We start from the raw sequence: 17039 nt of genomic DNA, 5'->3' as shown, positions 1-17039 counted from the left end.
TCAGGCTATAGCCCTGACCCTAGCAGTGACTCATCTGAGAATCCTGGGGACATGTGATATGGCACAGAAGTCCTTGGTACTATTGAGTGTGGAGGATGTCCAGTGAATTTCGGTGGGGAGTGAATTTCGGGGTGTGGAAGACATCCCCCCCCCCAATATATTCCTGCAGTGTACATGGAAAGTCAGCCTTTATCTCCAGATCCTGCTCGGCACTCCTGCAGCAGCAAGGCCAGAAGATGCCTGGGAAATAGGAATGAACCAGCCAGGCACAGTTTATCGGTCTCCCCTGCTTTAATAGGCAATAATTCTTGCTCTGGGCTGAGCAGGTTTTAATTAAATGGTGAGCTCGAAGAGTCTGGCTGTGTAATAGTTGACAACACTCTCATCTGTTTTCTGACTATTGGTGTCAGCAGTTGATTCTATAAAGATCTCCTGGGTAGGGCTTCCCCGAGCTCCGTGGAGTGAGGTCAGTGGCCCTCTAAGATTTCTCCCAGCAGCATGAGCACTGAGGTGCCCGTGGATGTGGTGCTGCCCTATCACACATTATCATTCTTCAGGACCTGCTGCTATTTTAAGAATGTGCAGGGTGGTAGAGGAGCTGCTCCTACAAGAGGTAACTGTGTCTTCTAAGCTCCAAGTATAGTAGTTTTGGGGTTGAGTTGAGGAAAGACCATTTTATATAATGCATGAGTCCTAGCACTGACTAATCTGTGAGCATAGTACCTGTCTTCTCTGGGCTTCAGTTTCTTTGCCTGGAAAATGGGACTAATTAATAGTACCCGCATTAAGTGAGAAGTTAAAGGGAGATCAGGCAATGTAGCACTGGGTCTAACGCGTGGGAAGACTCAAGAAATGGGCTGGGCTGGGCTGGGGATGTGGCTCAAGCGGTAGCGCACTCGCCTGGCGTGCATGCGGCCCGGGTTCGATCCTCAGCACCACATACAAACAAAGATGTTGTGTCCGCCAAAAACTAAAAAATAAATATTTAAAAAAAAATGTCACCATGACTACAAGCATAATTAAAAAAAAAAAAAAAGAAATGGGAATGGCAATTATTTTTATGAATTGATTTCAAGTCCCTTTTTACTACTTTTACACTGGTCCTTTTTTGTGGGTTCCTTCACTTTACTCTGCTCTCTGGCCCATCTATGTTAGCATCCTCCCGTGTTCTTTGCTGATGGTACCAAGTACTGTAGGTGTCTTTCCACATTTTTCTGTGGATTTTTTTGGTGTGTGTGTGTGTGTGTGTGCGCGCGCGTGCTATAGAGGAGAAATATTATTCTACAAGGGATAATAATACTTTTATTTTCCGGCATTTTGCTTTCTCAGGTAGCAGTGCTGTGTGGAAATGCCTTTTGAGTCCTTGGGTAGGGTTCAAATTTGCTTTCTTTCTTTCTTTTGTTTTTCAGTGCTGGGGATGGAATGTAGGACCTGGAGCATGCTGGGCAAACACTCTACCACAGAGCTACACCCCCAGCCCCAATTTTTGGCTTAGGCACTGGGCATTCAACCCAGGTCTAGCACATGTTAGGCAAACACTCTACCACCTGAGCTCCAGCCCCAGCTCCAACCCCTTTTTTGATAGAGAGTCTTGCTGATTTGCCCAGGCTAGCCGCTAACTTGTGATCTTCCTGCTGCAGTCTCCCAAGTGACTGTGTGCCACCTTGCTCCACTTAAAATAGTATCTTTTTTCTTTCTTGTTGTTTCTTGGTACTAGGGGTTGGATCCAGGGCCCTGCCCGTGCTAGTCAAGCACTCTACTAATGAGCCCCAGCCCTTTGAATTTGCTCTTTTGAATGGCTGTGTAGCACATGGTGGTGTAGGTATTCCATAATTTATTTGACCAGGGTGTTGCTGATGTGCATTTCTATTCCCCTCTCCCAAAATTATTGTTTTTATTTTTTAATTAGATCACAGATATCCAACTTGCTCAACCACTTTGTTCATCTGAGCTCTAGCCTTTCAGAATGTACATGAAATGGCAGTATAATGATGCTGTGTGTCCAGAGAGGAAGGGTATTTTCTGCAGGTTCTCACCAGGCCCAGCACAATGATAAACCATCTACTTTAAATGCTTTTTAATTATAGAAATGATGAATAGATTCATCACTCTTATACAGATTAGTTGTGTCTGATGGGCACTTACTGCAGAATCAGAGAGAGGGCAGGCTTATGTGTTTTTCTGTTAACCATCTTTGTTAGAAATCAGAATATGCAAGAGATTTTTGTTGGGATGTTTCTTGTTTTAGGTGGTGCTTTAGTTTGGGAATGTCTTTGTATTCATGAGATTTGTGCAGTGTTGTACTTAGATAAGGTTTGCCCTAGTTATCTGTTGCTACACAATGAGCTACCCCCAAACTTAATGCCTTAAAAATGACGACATGCTATGCGAACACTTTACTGCTGACCCACAACCCCAGCCCACCGTCCCATTCTCGAGGTCGAACATGATGTGGAGTCATACTGGTCGCGTATTCATATATGAACATAGGAACATTATGTCCGATTCATTCTACTGTCTTTTCCTATTCCCATCCCCACTACTTACCCTTCATTCCCCTTTGTCTAATCCAATGAATTTCTACCAGTCCCCCTGCCCCCATGTGTATTAGCATCCGCACACATATCAGAGAATATTCGACCTTTGGTTTTTCGTATTGGCTTATTTCACTTAGCATGATAGTCTCCGGTTCCATCCATTTACCAGCAAATGCCATAATTTCATTTTTCTTTATGGCTGGGTAATAATTCTATTGTGTATATGTACAACATTTTCTTTATCCATTTATCTGTTGAAGGGCACCTAGGTTGGTTCCATAACTTAGCGATTGTGAATTGAGATGCTATAAACATTGATGTGGCTGTGTCACTATAGTATGCTGATTTTAAGTTCTTTGGGTATATGCCAAGGAGGGGGATAATTGGGTCAAATGGTGGTTACATTCCCAAGTTTTCTGAGGAATCGCCATAGTGCCTTCTAGAGTGGTTGCACCAATTTGCATACCCACCAGCAATGTATGACTGTTCCTTTTTCCCCACATCCTCACAGATATTTATTGTCCCTTATATTTTTGATAATTGCCATTCTGACTGGAATGAGATGGAATCTCAGTGTGGTTTTAATTTGTATTACTCTAATTGCTAAAGAGGTTGCTTATTTTTTCATATATTTGTTGACCAGTCATATTTCTTCTGTGAAGTGCCTGTTCAGTTTCTTAGCCTATTTATTGACTGGGTTGTTTGGTTTTTTTGGTGTTGAGTTTTTTGAGTTCTTTATGTATCCTGGAGATGAGTGCTTTATCTGAGGTGCAGGTGGCAAAGATTTTCTCCCATTCTGTAGGATCTCTGTTCACATTCTTGATTGGTTCCTTTGCTGGGAAGAGCTTTTTAGTTTGAGACCATCTTATTTATTGATTCTTTTTTAATATTTATTTTTTAGTTTTCAATAGACACAACATCTTTATTTTATTTTTATGTGATGCTGAGAATTGAACCCAGCGCCCCATGCATGCCAGGCGAGCGCTCTACCGCTTGAGCTATATCCCCAGTCCCCATTTATTGATTCTTGATTTTACTTCTTGTGCTTTAGGAGTCTTGTTGAGGAAGTTGGTTCCCAGGTTGTCATGGTGGAGAGACAACAGTTTATTCTTCCTCATGAATCTGTGGTTGACTGAGGCTCAGCTGGATGGCTCTACACATCTTTCTTGGGGCCTCTTATATGGCTACTGTCAGAGGTAGATGTGGGGGCTGGAATGTTTAAGGTGTTTTTCCTCAATTGGTCCCTTGGGGATGACTGGGTCCATTTTCCCATGTAGTCTCAGATCCTCTTCTGTGTGGCCTTGACAGCCAGTAGCTTGGATTTATAACATGGAAGCTCGTGACTCTCTTAAGCCTTAGGTCTAGAATTGGCCCCAGATCACTTCTATCTCTGTCTATTGGTTAACGTGAGTCATAGTATCAGCCCAGATTCAGTGCAGAAGGGATGATGTAAGACTTGAGTTTCAGGAATTGCGGCCCATTGGGGGCCATCTGTGGGGCTTGACTAGCATGTGGCTCATTTTCTTACAGGAGAAGAGCAGAGCTAGCAGGGTAAGGTCTGCTGTCACCTCTCATGCCCTGGTCCTCTCTATCTGCTTCACCATCATTAATCCCATGGTCATATGGCACCTGCTCCACTTTCAGCCCCAACCCTTGTTATAGGCAGGAAGAAGCACAGTTCTAAGGAAGGAGACAGCACCTCTGTTTAGGAAATCCAAGCCTTCCCTGAAGTCCTGAGCAGACATCTGCTGTGTCTCTTGGGATAGTACTTTGTGACATGACCACCCCTGCTGCAAAGAAGTCTGAAAAATGCAGGTTTTTTATTTTTAAAATTTTTTTAGTTGTCAATGGACCTTTATTTTATTTATTTATATGTGGTGCTGAGGATCAAACCTAGTGCTTCACACATGCTAGGCAAGTGTTCTGCCACTGAGCCCCAGCCCCAGCCCAAATGCAGGTTATTAATAAGGTATATTGCCACTCTGAGCAAAGGGTCAATAGAAAAGGAAGAGGAGAATAGGATGTTGGGTAGGGACCTACAATGGTCTATTCAGATGACCATAGAAGTGGGGGGCGGGTGGGTAGACTTAGGTAGCATACATTCATCAACTATTTAGTAAGTCCTAGGGTGGGCAAGACACTGGGCTTCTTACAGAGGCAGTAAGGGTCAGGGGAGTGAACACATCTGGGGTTAACTGACCAGGATCATTTGTAGGTCTTGATCAGGTAATTGCTCAGTTCCTGTCTCACGTAGACACTCCAAATTAGATTCATGGTCATAATAGTAGCTGATTCCATTAAGGGCTAAACTGCTGTGGTAATACTTGAGTACTTTTCATTAACTGATCTGTAAACTTCACAGTGGCCCTGTGTAATAAATGCAGTTATTATGATCTTTCTCAGATGAAGAAACAGAGGTACAGAGAGGTTAAATAACTTGCTATCTGTCTGCCAGTGAGAGTTGACATGCTTCTCTGCTGGTGTGGCTCTGGAGGTCACGTACTGAACCATTGTGCTATACTATTTTAGTTAATGCATGAAAGGTTTCTTGTTGAAATGGATATGTAAGTGACAGTAGAACAAAACATTACAAACAAGTCACTTGCCTGGGATGGTAGCTCAGTGGTGGAGCGCTTGCCCAGCACATATGAAGCACTGGTTCAACCCTCAGCACCACATTTTAAAAATAAGTAAATAAGTAAAATAAAGGTACTGTGTCCATCTACAACTAAAAAAAATTTTTTTTTAAAAAGAAGCCACTCACTGCTCCATCCCTTCCACTCCCACTTCCTGCCTCATTGATAGACCTGACAATAACTTGTTACTTCCTCACCTGTATCTAAAGGTAGCAATTTGCTGGGGATTGAACACGAGGCCTTGCTTGCACTGCTTGGCAAGCACTCTTAAAGCCACATCCCCATCCCTAAATGTATCCAATTTTAAAAACTGACCTTTGGTCATATAAAATTGGCTTAATTATAATCCTTGGTGCATGCTACATTGATGCTTTTGGTTCATGCAAAAATGTATATCATAATAACAAGTAGCCATTAGTTTATTGCCTATATCACCCCCTGCCTATTTTTTTCAGATGTGACCAGTGCCTTGAAGTTATTATTCTTGATATACAGTCTTTTGGGACTGATGTTTTTCACTTAATGATTTTACGATTGATTCAGACTGTTGGGCATAGCTGTAGTTTGTTCATTTTTTATTGCTGTGTAATATTCTACTGTTTGATACATCACATTTTTGTTTTAGTCATTTCTATGCCAGTTGACATCTTGTTTTTAGATATTTTGTTTTTGTTTGTTTGTTATCCATGAGCTACTGTGAATGTTACATGTATTTTTTGGTGTACATTGACAGGAATTTCTTTTTGGTATTTACTAGATGTAAGATTGCTGAGTTGTTGGGTTTGATCATATTTTAACTTTGCCAGGTACTCTCTAAACATACCCACCAAGGATGTGTAAGAAAAGAAAAACAAAAATAGGGCCATATAAGAGTTCCTATTGTCCTATGTCTTGTCACACTTGGTTTAATAAAGCTTTATAATTGCTGCTAGTTGGATGGATATGAAATGAAATCTCATTGTGTTTAGTTTGCAGTCCTCTGAAGGCTAGTAGGCAGAATCTCTGCATTTGTTTCTCCTGGACATTGCTTGTTCATCTGTTTTGCCACTTTTTGTTAATATATTAATTTGTAGGTGTTCTTTATCTTCTCTGGGCAGTGATCCTGGGTAGCAGACTGGTAAACCTAATGAAAAATTTATGATTCTTAGGTCGTCCTTTCCTTAGTTGTCACCTCTCTCTTGTTCACTGCCAACCTCCAGCTCCCAGTGATTCTTTGAAATGATCTTCAATTTGAGGGTGTTTGTATACATTTGTGTAAGTATGTGATTAAACCTGTTCAATACACTCTGCCACAGATACGTCAGTTAGGATTAATTTTAACTGTAGATAATAGAAAATGGTCTAAAACAAAATAAAAGTGTACTAACGAGGTGGAAGTTTATCTTTCTCTTCCATAAATTAAGGAGCCCCACGTTTAACAGGCCAGAGCTGTACTCTTCAGGGATCCAGGCTGCTTCTACCTTCTAGTTCTGTTATCTTTATCCTGCCACCTCATGGTTCAGGATGGCTGCTCAAGCTCCAGCCATTATATCACAATAAGCAAGGAAAAGAAAGGGATGAAGATGGGCACTCTTGTTTCTTTAAAGAGACTTTATGGAAGTTGCACACAATAATTCCTTTTTATACTTTTGCTCAGAATTTAATCTCAGTAGCCGAAAGGGAATCTGGGAAATGTAGCCTTACATCACATGGTCTTACTCTTGACTGAAAATTTAATTCCATTCTTAAAAAGGGGAGATGAAAGGCATAGGTAGTCAGCAGCTTCAATAGTTCTGCAGTGTTCCCTAAACAATGGAAATTGATTGATTGATTGATTGATTGATTTTTAATATTTATTTTTTAGTGGACACAGTATCTTTATTTTATTTTTATGTGGTGCTGAGGATGGAACCCAGTGCCTCAGGCAGGCCAGGCGAGCGTGCTACCACTTGAGCCACATCCCCAGCCTCTAAGTAATGGAATTTAAAGGAGTCGGCAGACACCAGGATGGTACCTGTACATGATGCCCTTTTTAATTTGTGGATTTATTACATAAATATTTATCAAGCACCTGTTGTATACAAAAGCTATTCCAGGAGCTGGGAAGACGGTAACGAACAAAACAAAGCCTGCACCTTTGCTGAGCTTCCGTCATAAAAGGGCAGAGAGCAACCAAGCTCCGTCAGACGGAGGCGGATGCGAAGAATCCAAAGGAGCTGGCGGCATGAGCACGCTCGGCACAGTGCTGTTTTCCACTTGGTGGCCAGGGAAGGCCTCTTTGATGAGGGGACATTTCACCTCATGAGGGGGCCATGTGGTGTCTAGCGGAAGAGCTCTTGGGACAGAGGAAAGGCTGGTATGCAGGCCTGAGGCCAGATGGTGCCTCGTGGGCTTGAGGGACCCTGTCAGCCACTCTCCAGAGAGTGGACAGTGAGAGTGAGAGGTGACTAGGGCGGATCTTGTGGACCTCATGGGCTGCAGGGAGGGCTTTTGGCTTTATCCAGAGTGAGCTGGAGCTTGGAGAGGGTCCTTAGCTGGAGGGGGACGTGATCTGATAATTAGCACTTGTTAGAGCAATCCTGAGCTGTCTCCAGTCACCCTCCTTTTGTCGTCACTTATGGACACCTTTCAAAATGAAGAAATAGCTTCAATTATTAACTTACGAGCTCTAGACTTTTCTGTATCTGCCTTTACCCTCTCCCCCCTGGATTATTTTAAAGCTAAATAAATAGTATTTTGTCTATAAAAGGATTTTTTTTAAAAGACATAACCACAAGATTATTGTCATGATAAGTAACAGTAACTCCTTAGTCATCCAGTATCCAGTCAGGGTTAACACTTAAGATATCCTAAATATCTATCTAGAATCGGTTTGTCCTGGTCAGGACCCCATAAGTTTCCCACGGATTTACTTCTCATGCTTTTTTTAAGACTTATTTAATCTGTGGTTTCCTCCCTCCCTCCCTCTGTCTCTTTCTCGTAGTTTATATTTTGAAAAAAGCCACCTCATTTATCCTGTACGTGATCTAATCTGGATCTGACTGAATATGGCCCTGCTGTGCTGTGTAATGTGTCCTTCTGTCTCGGTGTCTTTCTGTCAGTGAGACTGGATGAGATTCAGGTTTGAGATATACGTGTGTACACACACACACACACACACGCTTACACACTTGGCAGGGAGAGCAGGGCATTCTCCTAGGTGTGGCCGTGTGTGCACTCAGGTCCATTGGAAGGTACGTAAAGCTCGTTGTCTCTTTCCGTGTTCAGTATGCTAGTGGCCATGGGTGACTCTATTGCCTAGATTCATTATGTCTGTGATTTGCAAAAATTGTGACATTGTAATTCTATCCTCTCTCTATCTATTAGCTGGAATATCTCTCTAGAGAGAAACTCCCCTCATCTATTATTCAGTTACCCTGAGGGTACTGACTCTTCTGACTTTTGTTTATATTGGAAATGAGTATTGAGCAGTTGGGCTGCTGGTTCCTAATTATTATTTCCTTTGGTGGTTCAGATCTTGTCTTTGATTTTGGTTCATCCACTTCACATTTACTGGTCTCTGCCTCTGTTGTGCTGTCCTGGGCTTGGGAACTGATAAAATTGCTCCCAGCCTTCTCCTGTGCAGGGTCAGGCCTCACCTTTGAACAGGTGGGGCCTCACTCGAGTTTGTCAGCGAAACCAGGAGAGGCGACTCTAGACTGCTGCTGACATTTCCTTCTCTCTCTCTCCCAGCCATATATTTTCAGACTTTACAGTCTGCAGAGTTCTTGCTCTGTGCCAGGGGATTAATTCTTTATGCTCGGGGCCAGAGGCTTTGGAGCATTTGGATTTTTCTGATCTGACCCTCCATTCCTAGACAAAAGAACAATAAAGGGCTCTGCTGCATTGGAGAGGCTAGTCCTTCTAGTAGCCTGGCCAGGCGTGAGCTCTGACCCCAGCCACCATTGTCTGGGTCATAAATTCTTCAGGGTAACCGCACGCTTGAAATCATTTGGATGCTTTGGGATCGGTTACACATTATATTGCAGGATATCTAAGGACCTCTTGACTTCTGGAGATTACAACACATTCATTCCCTCTGGGAGGAGAATATTTCATGTGCAGTGATGTGCAGTTCATTAATTCGTTTAATTGTTGACCTATTCTGCAAGTATTTATTGAGCATCATGTGATTCAGGGGCTGGGGACCCAGCCTGAGAAAGCCCCTCCTCCTCCTGGAGTTTCTGTTTAGGGTGGGGGACACAGACAGTAAAGAAGCAAACAAATTAATAAGATCATCCACAGAGGGATGAATAATCCTGTGAAGTCACTAAAGCAGAGTGGTGAGCGAGACACACCTGGCAGGTGGAGGGGTCATGAGAGGCTGGACACCTAGGGTGGTTGGGGGAGGCTTCCTTGGGTGTCAGCAGAGACTGGAATGGAACACAGGTGCCAGCCTTGTGGAATATCAGGGAGGAGATGTCCTGGCAGAAGGAGCAGCAGGTGGGAAGGTGCTGAGGCAGGAATCAGTGTGGTGTCTCAGGGAACAGCCCGCAGCGGCTGGAGCCCTGGAGGATGCTCTTGGAGGGTGGGGGAGATGAGGGCCTGGGGAAGTGCCTCTGGCTACTGGAAGATTGAACTGGAGGAAGTAGAAGTGAGGCTGTGGCCAGGAGGCGGCCCGGCCTGGATGAGGAGAGAGGTTTGGCATGCAGCAGCACTGGAGAAAAGTGTGTGCCCAGCTGAACTTCACCAAGGGGTGGACAGCAGGGGAAGGATTTTCCTGGGGGCAGGCAGTGGCCCGCAGGTTCTCGGGGTAGTGATAACAGCCCAGCCCCCTTCCACACGAGCTGGCGTGTTCTACACGCTCCACTACGCGCCTCCTCTTAATCATCATTGCGGTAGGCTCTTATTTCCCATTTTGCGAATGAGGAAACCGAGGCCCAGAGAAGTGAAGCCTTGATCCTTGCCACACAGCTTTGTGAGTTGGAGTTGGAATCTGAGTAGCTCAAGCCATAGTATGACCTCGTTCCCTTTTTTCACTCCTTCCACCCACAGCCATTAGTGCATGTTGATGACACAGCCCATGCCCAGGAGGAGCCCATGTCCACCCTGGTGGCTTTTCTCCCCTCTAAGCTAGATCCTGACCTGCCTTTTATTACAGTATTTATTACAGGGCAGAAAACAGGGACTTTTCCATTACTGACATAACTCACTTTACACGTGGCCCAGATAAGGTGTGTATACCCCCGACTTTGAACTCCAGAGCCTGCTTAACTGATGGGCTGAGAGTCTCCTCACCCATCAAGTCCTCCTTATCACCTTTTCCAGTGCTTTGCAAGTAAAGGGAACCTGCCTTTCATAGGTTATGTTCTATATGGCACCTTACCAGCCAAATTAATTTCTTGCTGTCCCCTAGAAGGGGGGTGTGACCCAGCCCACCACATGTGGCCTCTTTGAAAGGTAGTCTCAAGATTGGTACTGCCTCTCTGCCCACTGTTTGCCCTTGGTGGCACTGACAGATGCCAGTTATCCCTGCTCCTACTTGCATTTAGGCCTCATGGTAAGAATTTTATATACAGGGATTTTTAAAAATCATTTTAAAAAATTTTATAAAACTTCCAGAAGCCAACAGGTTCCAACAGGAGAACAGCATGTGAAGCAAGGAAGTTCTTCTTTACCACCTTTTTTTTTTTTTTTGTACTGGGGATGGAACCTGGGGCGCTTTACCACTGAACCACATCCCCAGCCCTTTTTATTTTTTATTTTGAGACAAGGTCTTGCTAAATTGGTGAGGCTGGCCTTGAACCTGTGATCCTCCTGTCTCAGTCTTCCCAGTGGCTGGGATTACAGGAGTGCCTGGCCTCTCTTCACTACTTTGACTCTGTGGCTTGTCTTCCCCACTTTTTCTGCTCAGTGGATGTTAAGTATATACTTTCACATTTTTCTATGTGCAGTGGATTGTTTTGTGAAGAGTCAGAGCACCTGGGTTCAAATCCTGGTTTTGGTACATAACTAACTGAACTTAGAACTTCACTAAATCTCTTTGTGCCTCTATTTTCCCCATCTGCAAAATAATGGTGATGGTCCATGCCTCATAGACTGGTCAGGATTTCGTGTGTTAATGTACGCAAAAGTAGTGCCTGGAGTGCCTTCACATGTTAGCTGTGTTTTTAAAAATATATATGTTTTTATTTGAAGGTGCATACAATGTCTTTTTTTTTAAGTTGCATATGGACACAGTGCCTTTATTTTTATGTGGTGCTGAGGATCAAACCCAGTGTCTCACATGTGCTAGGCCAGCGCTCTATCTACCACTGAGCCCCAGCCCCGCCCTGTCACCTGTTTTTGTTACCTGTAGCTGTTTGTCCTCTTCAGCTGTTCTGTAGATGGTGCTTTCTTTCTGTAGTCTGTCATGGAGCAATCCTGCCACCGCACAGGGTGAAGGTCTGTGGCATTCTTTTTAATGACTGTGCAGCATTCCATCCTGTCTGTGATTTGCTGCTGGACATGCTGGTCGTTTCCACCTTTCATTATGTGGATGTCTCAGGCACACACAAAACCCCTCACCCCTTTGTTTGCATCTTAGATTTTCTTTAGGACAAAATCTTAGAGTTGTAATTGCTGAAACTAAGTATTCTGGAAAGGTTCTTCAGTATCCAGTCCAGTCAGCCTGATTGGGAGTCCAGATCTTCCTAGATCCCCAATAATACGGCTCAGAAAGCTTCTTCATCTTTGCTACTTTGATCAAAAACCAGTTCCAAATAACTTTAATTTATTTTATTTCTGGTGAAGCTTGTATTTTATATGTTTATTAATCATATGTATCTCTTTACTAATTATGAGTTTTCATAGTGGAGTATTTTTTTCTTTTTGATTTGTAGGAGATATTTATATATTGATGATATGAATCATTTTGTTATATGTTGCAGATTTGAATTCCTGGTTGTTTACCTTTTTAATTCCTTTATGTGATTAAACATATTGAGCCTTTTTAATTTTTATGTAGTTAGAGCTATTTTTTCCTTTGTGGTTTAGCTTTTTGCCTTTATCTATGCTTTGCCCTTTAATTTAAAATGAGGTAAATGTTATATTTTCTTCCTAGTTATATGTTTAGCCATAATTTATATCTTTTAAGAAAAATTTTATTGGTGCTGGGGAACTGAATCAGGGCCTTGTTGTACCACTGAACTACACCTCCAGCCGTATGGCTTCATTTTTTAACATTTAGCATCTGAAATTTATTTTGGCTTTAGGTTGAGATAAAGATCTCACCCGCCTCTATGAAGTTTACCAATTGTTCCTTACTTTTGACTGAACAATCCATTCTTTTCTACTAATTTGAAAAGCCAAGCCCTGGTCTAAGTATTCTAATGTGTTCTTTCAGTCCTCTACCCCAACCCAGCGAGGCAGGTTGAGAGTGTTCCCACTCACAGTGAGGAACCCATGCCCAAGCAATGAGGTTGCTGAACATTGAACAACTGGGGTGAGGCAGAGCCTGGCTTGGAATATTGAGGAGTTATATAATAACCAGCCTCATATATATATATATANGAGCAGCTCAGTGGTCTGAAAGGGCGAGGAAACAGCCCAATGAGCGTCACCGTAGAGGAGCCAATCAGCTGGAAGTTTGCTGGGGCCGCTTCGGCTTCGGCTCTCAACATCTGGGCAATGTTCTGGGGCTGTTAATATGAGGAAAAAAAGAGAAGAAAGCCCAGCAGACTGAGGGAGCCTGGCAGGAAACTAGCACAGTGAGCCAGGACATGTAGGAGTAGTCTCAGAGCTGGTTGGCTGCTGCCTTGGTGGCATTTGTGGTCCACCTGGATGTCAGGAGGCAAGAAGTCAGACTTCTGGCTTCACATCTCCGCTATGCCTCTTCCTGATGAGGTAGACTTTGGTAATCTGTTTTTCAGTTTCATTTTCTGTAAAATGGGGTGATGATAGCACCTACCCTAGGTTTTCTTTGAGGGTTTAATTAATCAAGCAATGTTAAGTGCTTAGAAGAATGGTTAGCACATATTCCCAAACACCTGCAATATGGCACATAGTGTTAGCTCTGCAGCAGGGCTCAGGGAGGACACAGTCCTCTAGGCTCTTTGTCATTCTCGAAGGGAGGTGGACATTAAACAAACAGATAATGTCATGTTAAGTAGGAGTTTAAGAAATCAATGAGCGGAGGTTGGGGCTGTGGCTCAGTGGTAAGGGCTTGCCTAGTATGTGTGAGGCACTGGGTTCGATCCTCAGCACCACATAAAACAAACAAACAAATAAATAAATAAATGTATCTTTTAAAGAAAGAAATCAATGAGGAGAAGGGTAGAGAACAACCAAGACGGCCGGTTTGGAGAGGTTATCAGGGCAGGTCTGGAAGGGTAGTGTTTGAATGGAGACCTGAAAGATAAGGAGCCAGCCACAGAACCCTGTGGGAAAGGGCATTCCAGAGCAGAACAGCACAGGCAAAGCCCTGGGGCTGGAACTTGCTGAGTTTGTTCTAAGAAGTGTAAGGAGGCCAGTGTGACTCGAGGGCATAGAGGGAAAGGAAGAGCAGCAGGAGAGAGCCTCAGAGAGGGAGCTGGGCGGGAAGACCTTAGCCTAGGTTATTTTGGTTGAACATAATAGAAACCTAAAGGAATTTGAGGAGCTTCTTGAAACCTGGGACAGGCATCATCTCCATCATGAGGAGCAGTAGGCCCAGGGCTCACATGGTTTTTCTCTTTCTACCTCCCACCTCTGCCTCTTCTTTCTGTGTCCTTTCCTCTCTGGGGGTTTCCAGGCATTTGATTGTTCTAGAACTCCTTCCTTGATGGGGTTTCCAGTTCCCATCCCCAGGCAAAGAATTGATTGCCTATCTGCATCCCAGGAAAGAGATCCATTGGCCCAGCTTTTGGTCAGGTGACCACCTCTCATCCAATCATAGCCTTTTCACCTGTGCTTGTGTCATGAAAAGCTGACTCTAGGAAGCCTTGCAGATCCAATTCTTGCGCTCTTTGGCCACGGTATCACTCCCCTTCTCATATATGAAGCAATGCTATGGACTGATTTAAAGCTCTGCCACTTGATATCCATGTAGCATCAGGTCATCACTTATCAAGGCCTTAGTCTGCTCTCGTGTCAAATGAGAATGTTAATCTGTTTTGTCACATCATCCCAAATAAGGAACACCTACAAACAGATTGATCAACAAATATACCACTTATGATAACTTTGAAATAATATTTGAGTATTTTTTATGTTCTCAAAATTAGAAAATTGAGGATGTGTTTTAAAGGCTTCTACTTTTGGGGGGCATTAAAAGCATTAAATTTATGTAAAGTACTTAGTCTGAGCCAGGAACATAGTAAGCACTCAGGAAGCATTCATTCTCATCCTTATTTGTCTTTCCTAGGCAGGACAGTGCCCTGTAGTTGAACTGGGACTCGGGAATGAGACATTTGTACTTTTCCCAGCTTCACTACCAGCCTGCTGTGTGGTGTTGGCCAAGTGAATTCCCTTTGAGCCTTGGCTTCTGCATCTGCACAATGGAGAATAACAAGCAGGATGTATGTTTGTTGTCTGAAATTCGGGATGATTGGCAATTCAAGAATGTCAGGGGTACAGTGGTATACACCTGTAATCCCAGTGGTTTGGGAGGCTGATTCAGGAGGACTACAAGTTTGAGACCAGCCTCAGCAACTTAGCGAGCGAGGCCCTAAGCAACTTAGTAAGACCGTGTCTTAAAAAAATAAAAAGGGCTGCTGATGTGTCAGTGATAAAGCACCCCTGGGTTCAATCCAAACCCAAACCCAAAACTTATAAATTAAGAGTATCAGAGTTCACAGCACAATTCACAATAGCCAAACTATGGAACCAACCTAAATGTTCATCACCAGATGAATGGATAAAGAAAATCTGGCATATATGCACAATTGAGTTTTAATCAGATATAAAGAAAATGAAATCATATAATTTATAGGAAAATGGATGGAACTTGAGCCCATTATGTAGAGCAAACTACATAAGCCAAACTCAGAGGGTCATATATTTTCTCATATGTGGAAGCTAAAGAGGAAAAAGAAAAAGAAAGGTGCATGTGTGGGAGGGGGGGTCTCATGAAAATCAAAGGAAGATCAGTAGAGGAAAGGGATCAAAAGGTGGGCTGAGGGGAGGGGAGGGAAGGGAGGTGCCGGGGAATGATATTGACCGAGTCATATTGTGTGCATCTATGAATATGTAACAACAAATCCCATCATTATGTGCAACTACAGTGCACCAATAAAAATGTTGAAAGAGGGCTGGGGTTGTGGCTCAGTGGTAGAGTGCTCGCCTAGCATGTACTAGGCCCTGGGTTCGATCCTCAGCACCACATAAAATAAATAAAATAAAGGTATTGTGTTCAACTACAACTAAAAAATAAATATTTTTTTAAAATGTTGAAAGAGAAAATAAAACAAAAAAGTGTCAGGTTTCGGTGCAGCCCTGGCTGTGATCACACCCCATGGTTGTGAGCCGCTAGCGGGATTGATGTTAGGACCCACAGAAGCTCATGTAGGACCCTCGTATACACAGCAGGGAATGCAGCATTCTTCCTGCCTGTGAAGAACAGAACCGGACAGCAGCTTCTGAGGAATGTGTTTGTGTCTGGTCATATCCATTCCTTGGAGAGTGATTTTTAAATTTTTTTTCTCCCCCTTTCCTTCCCACTTCCCTGTTCTCTATCACACCTGCTAAATGAGCACTGGACCTCTGAGCTGCAACCCCTGCCCTAAAGAGGGACTCCTAAGCCTAGCTGTCAGTTAGCCTCACTTGATGATCTTGCTTGGAATTCTCTGGCCGAGCTCTTGGAGCAGCTGCTTCCGCAGGTGTGTGGTGATCATCCGCTGGTTGGTGCACCCAACAACCATCCGTCATTCTTTTGGATTTTCCTTGGGGGAACTTCTCTTCCACTATCCAGTCCATTCATTTACTGAGACTGCTTCCTCTAGGCATTGGGGCTGTGGCAGTGAATCAGACAGAAAGCCCTGTTGAGAGTGGGGTAAGGTTTGTAAATTAGATAACAATATTGTATGACTGTCACTTCCTGATTTGGGTACTTGTTCTGGGGTTGAGAAAATATCATCCTTCTTAGGAAGTACCCACTGGCACCTTTGATAGTTAAAACAAGAACAAATTCATGAAAGAAGAGAAGAAACAGTATTGGCTGAACAAACATGAAATGACTAAAATGTTTATCCTTTTTTTTTTCAGTTTGTAGGGGATTGTTATGAAGGCTCAGGCACAATGAAATGCTTTTGGTACAGGGGTTGGGTTATGGCCCAGCGGTAGATCGCTCACCTCGCACATGCAAGGCCCTGGGTTCCATCCTCAGCACCATATATAAATAAATAAAATAAAATTATTAAAAAAAAAAAAAAGAAATGCTTTTGGTACAGAATAGAGTTCTATTCAAAAAAATCAATGCTCATGTGCATAGCTTTGAGTGTATATTCTAAAATAATAATAATTATATTATTATTTAAATAATAAGATATTATTTAAATAATAATAGTATTATAATTTAAATAAATGTTAATATTATTGTTAATATTACTAGTTTTGAGGTGGATCTTGCTGTATTGCCCAGCTAGTCTTGAACTCCTGGGCTTAAACAATCCTCTGTCTTTAGCTTCTTGAGTAGCTAGGATTACAGGTGCATATGCCCAGCTCCTACAATTCTAAATATTTTAATTATTGGGTTGATTATAGGTTATTTTCATTTTCTTCTTAATGCTTTTTAAAAATTTTTTTAAGTTGTTGATAGGCCTTTATATGTGGTGCCGAGAATCGAACCCAGTACCTCATATATGCCAGGCAGGTGCGCTACCACTGAGCCCCAGCTGCTGCCGCTGCTGCTCCTCCTCCTCCTCCTCCTCCTCCCCCCCCTCCTCCTCCTCCT

The 17039-nt window shown here is 43.1% G+C and overlaps 1 protein-coding gene across 5 annotated transcripts in view; it reads left to right on the top strand.

The window, feature by feature from the left end:
• Positions 1-17039, top strand: part of Sipa1l3 (signal induced proliferation associated 1 like 3) — a 233045-nt gene that overhangs the window by 15766 nt on the left and 200240 nt on the right. The window lies entirely within an intron of this gene.

Source organism: Marmota marmota, unplaced genomic scaffold (assembly GCF_001458135.2).
Source record: "Marmota marmota marmota unplaced genomic scaffold, marMar, whole genome shotgun sequence".
NCBI classification, from domain to species: domain Eukaryota; kingdom Metazoa; phylum Chordata; class Mammalia; order Rodentia; family Sciuridae; genus Marmota; species Marmota marmota.
The sequence above is the reverse complement of the archived record's forward strand: the minus strand, read 5'-3'. Positions and strand labels throughout refer to the sequence as shown.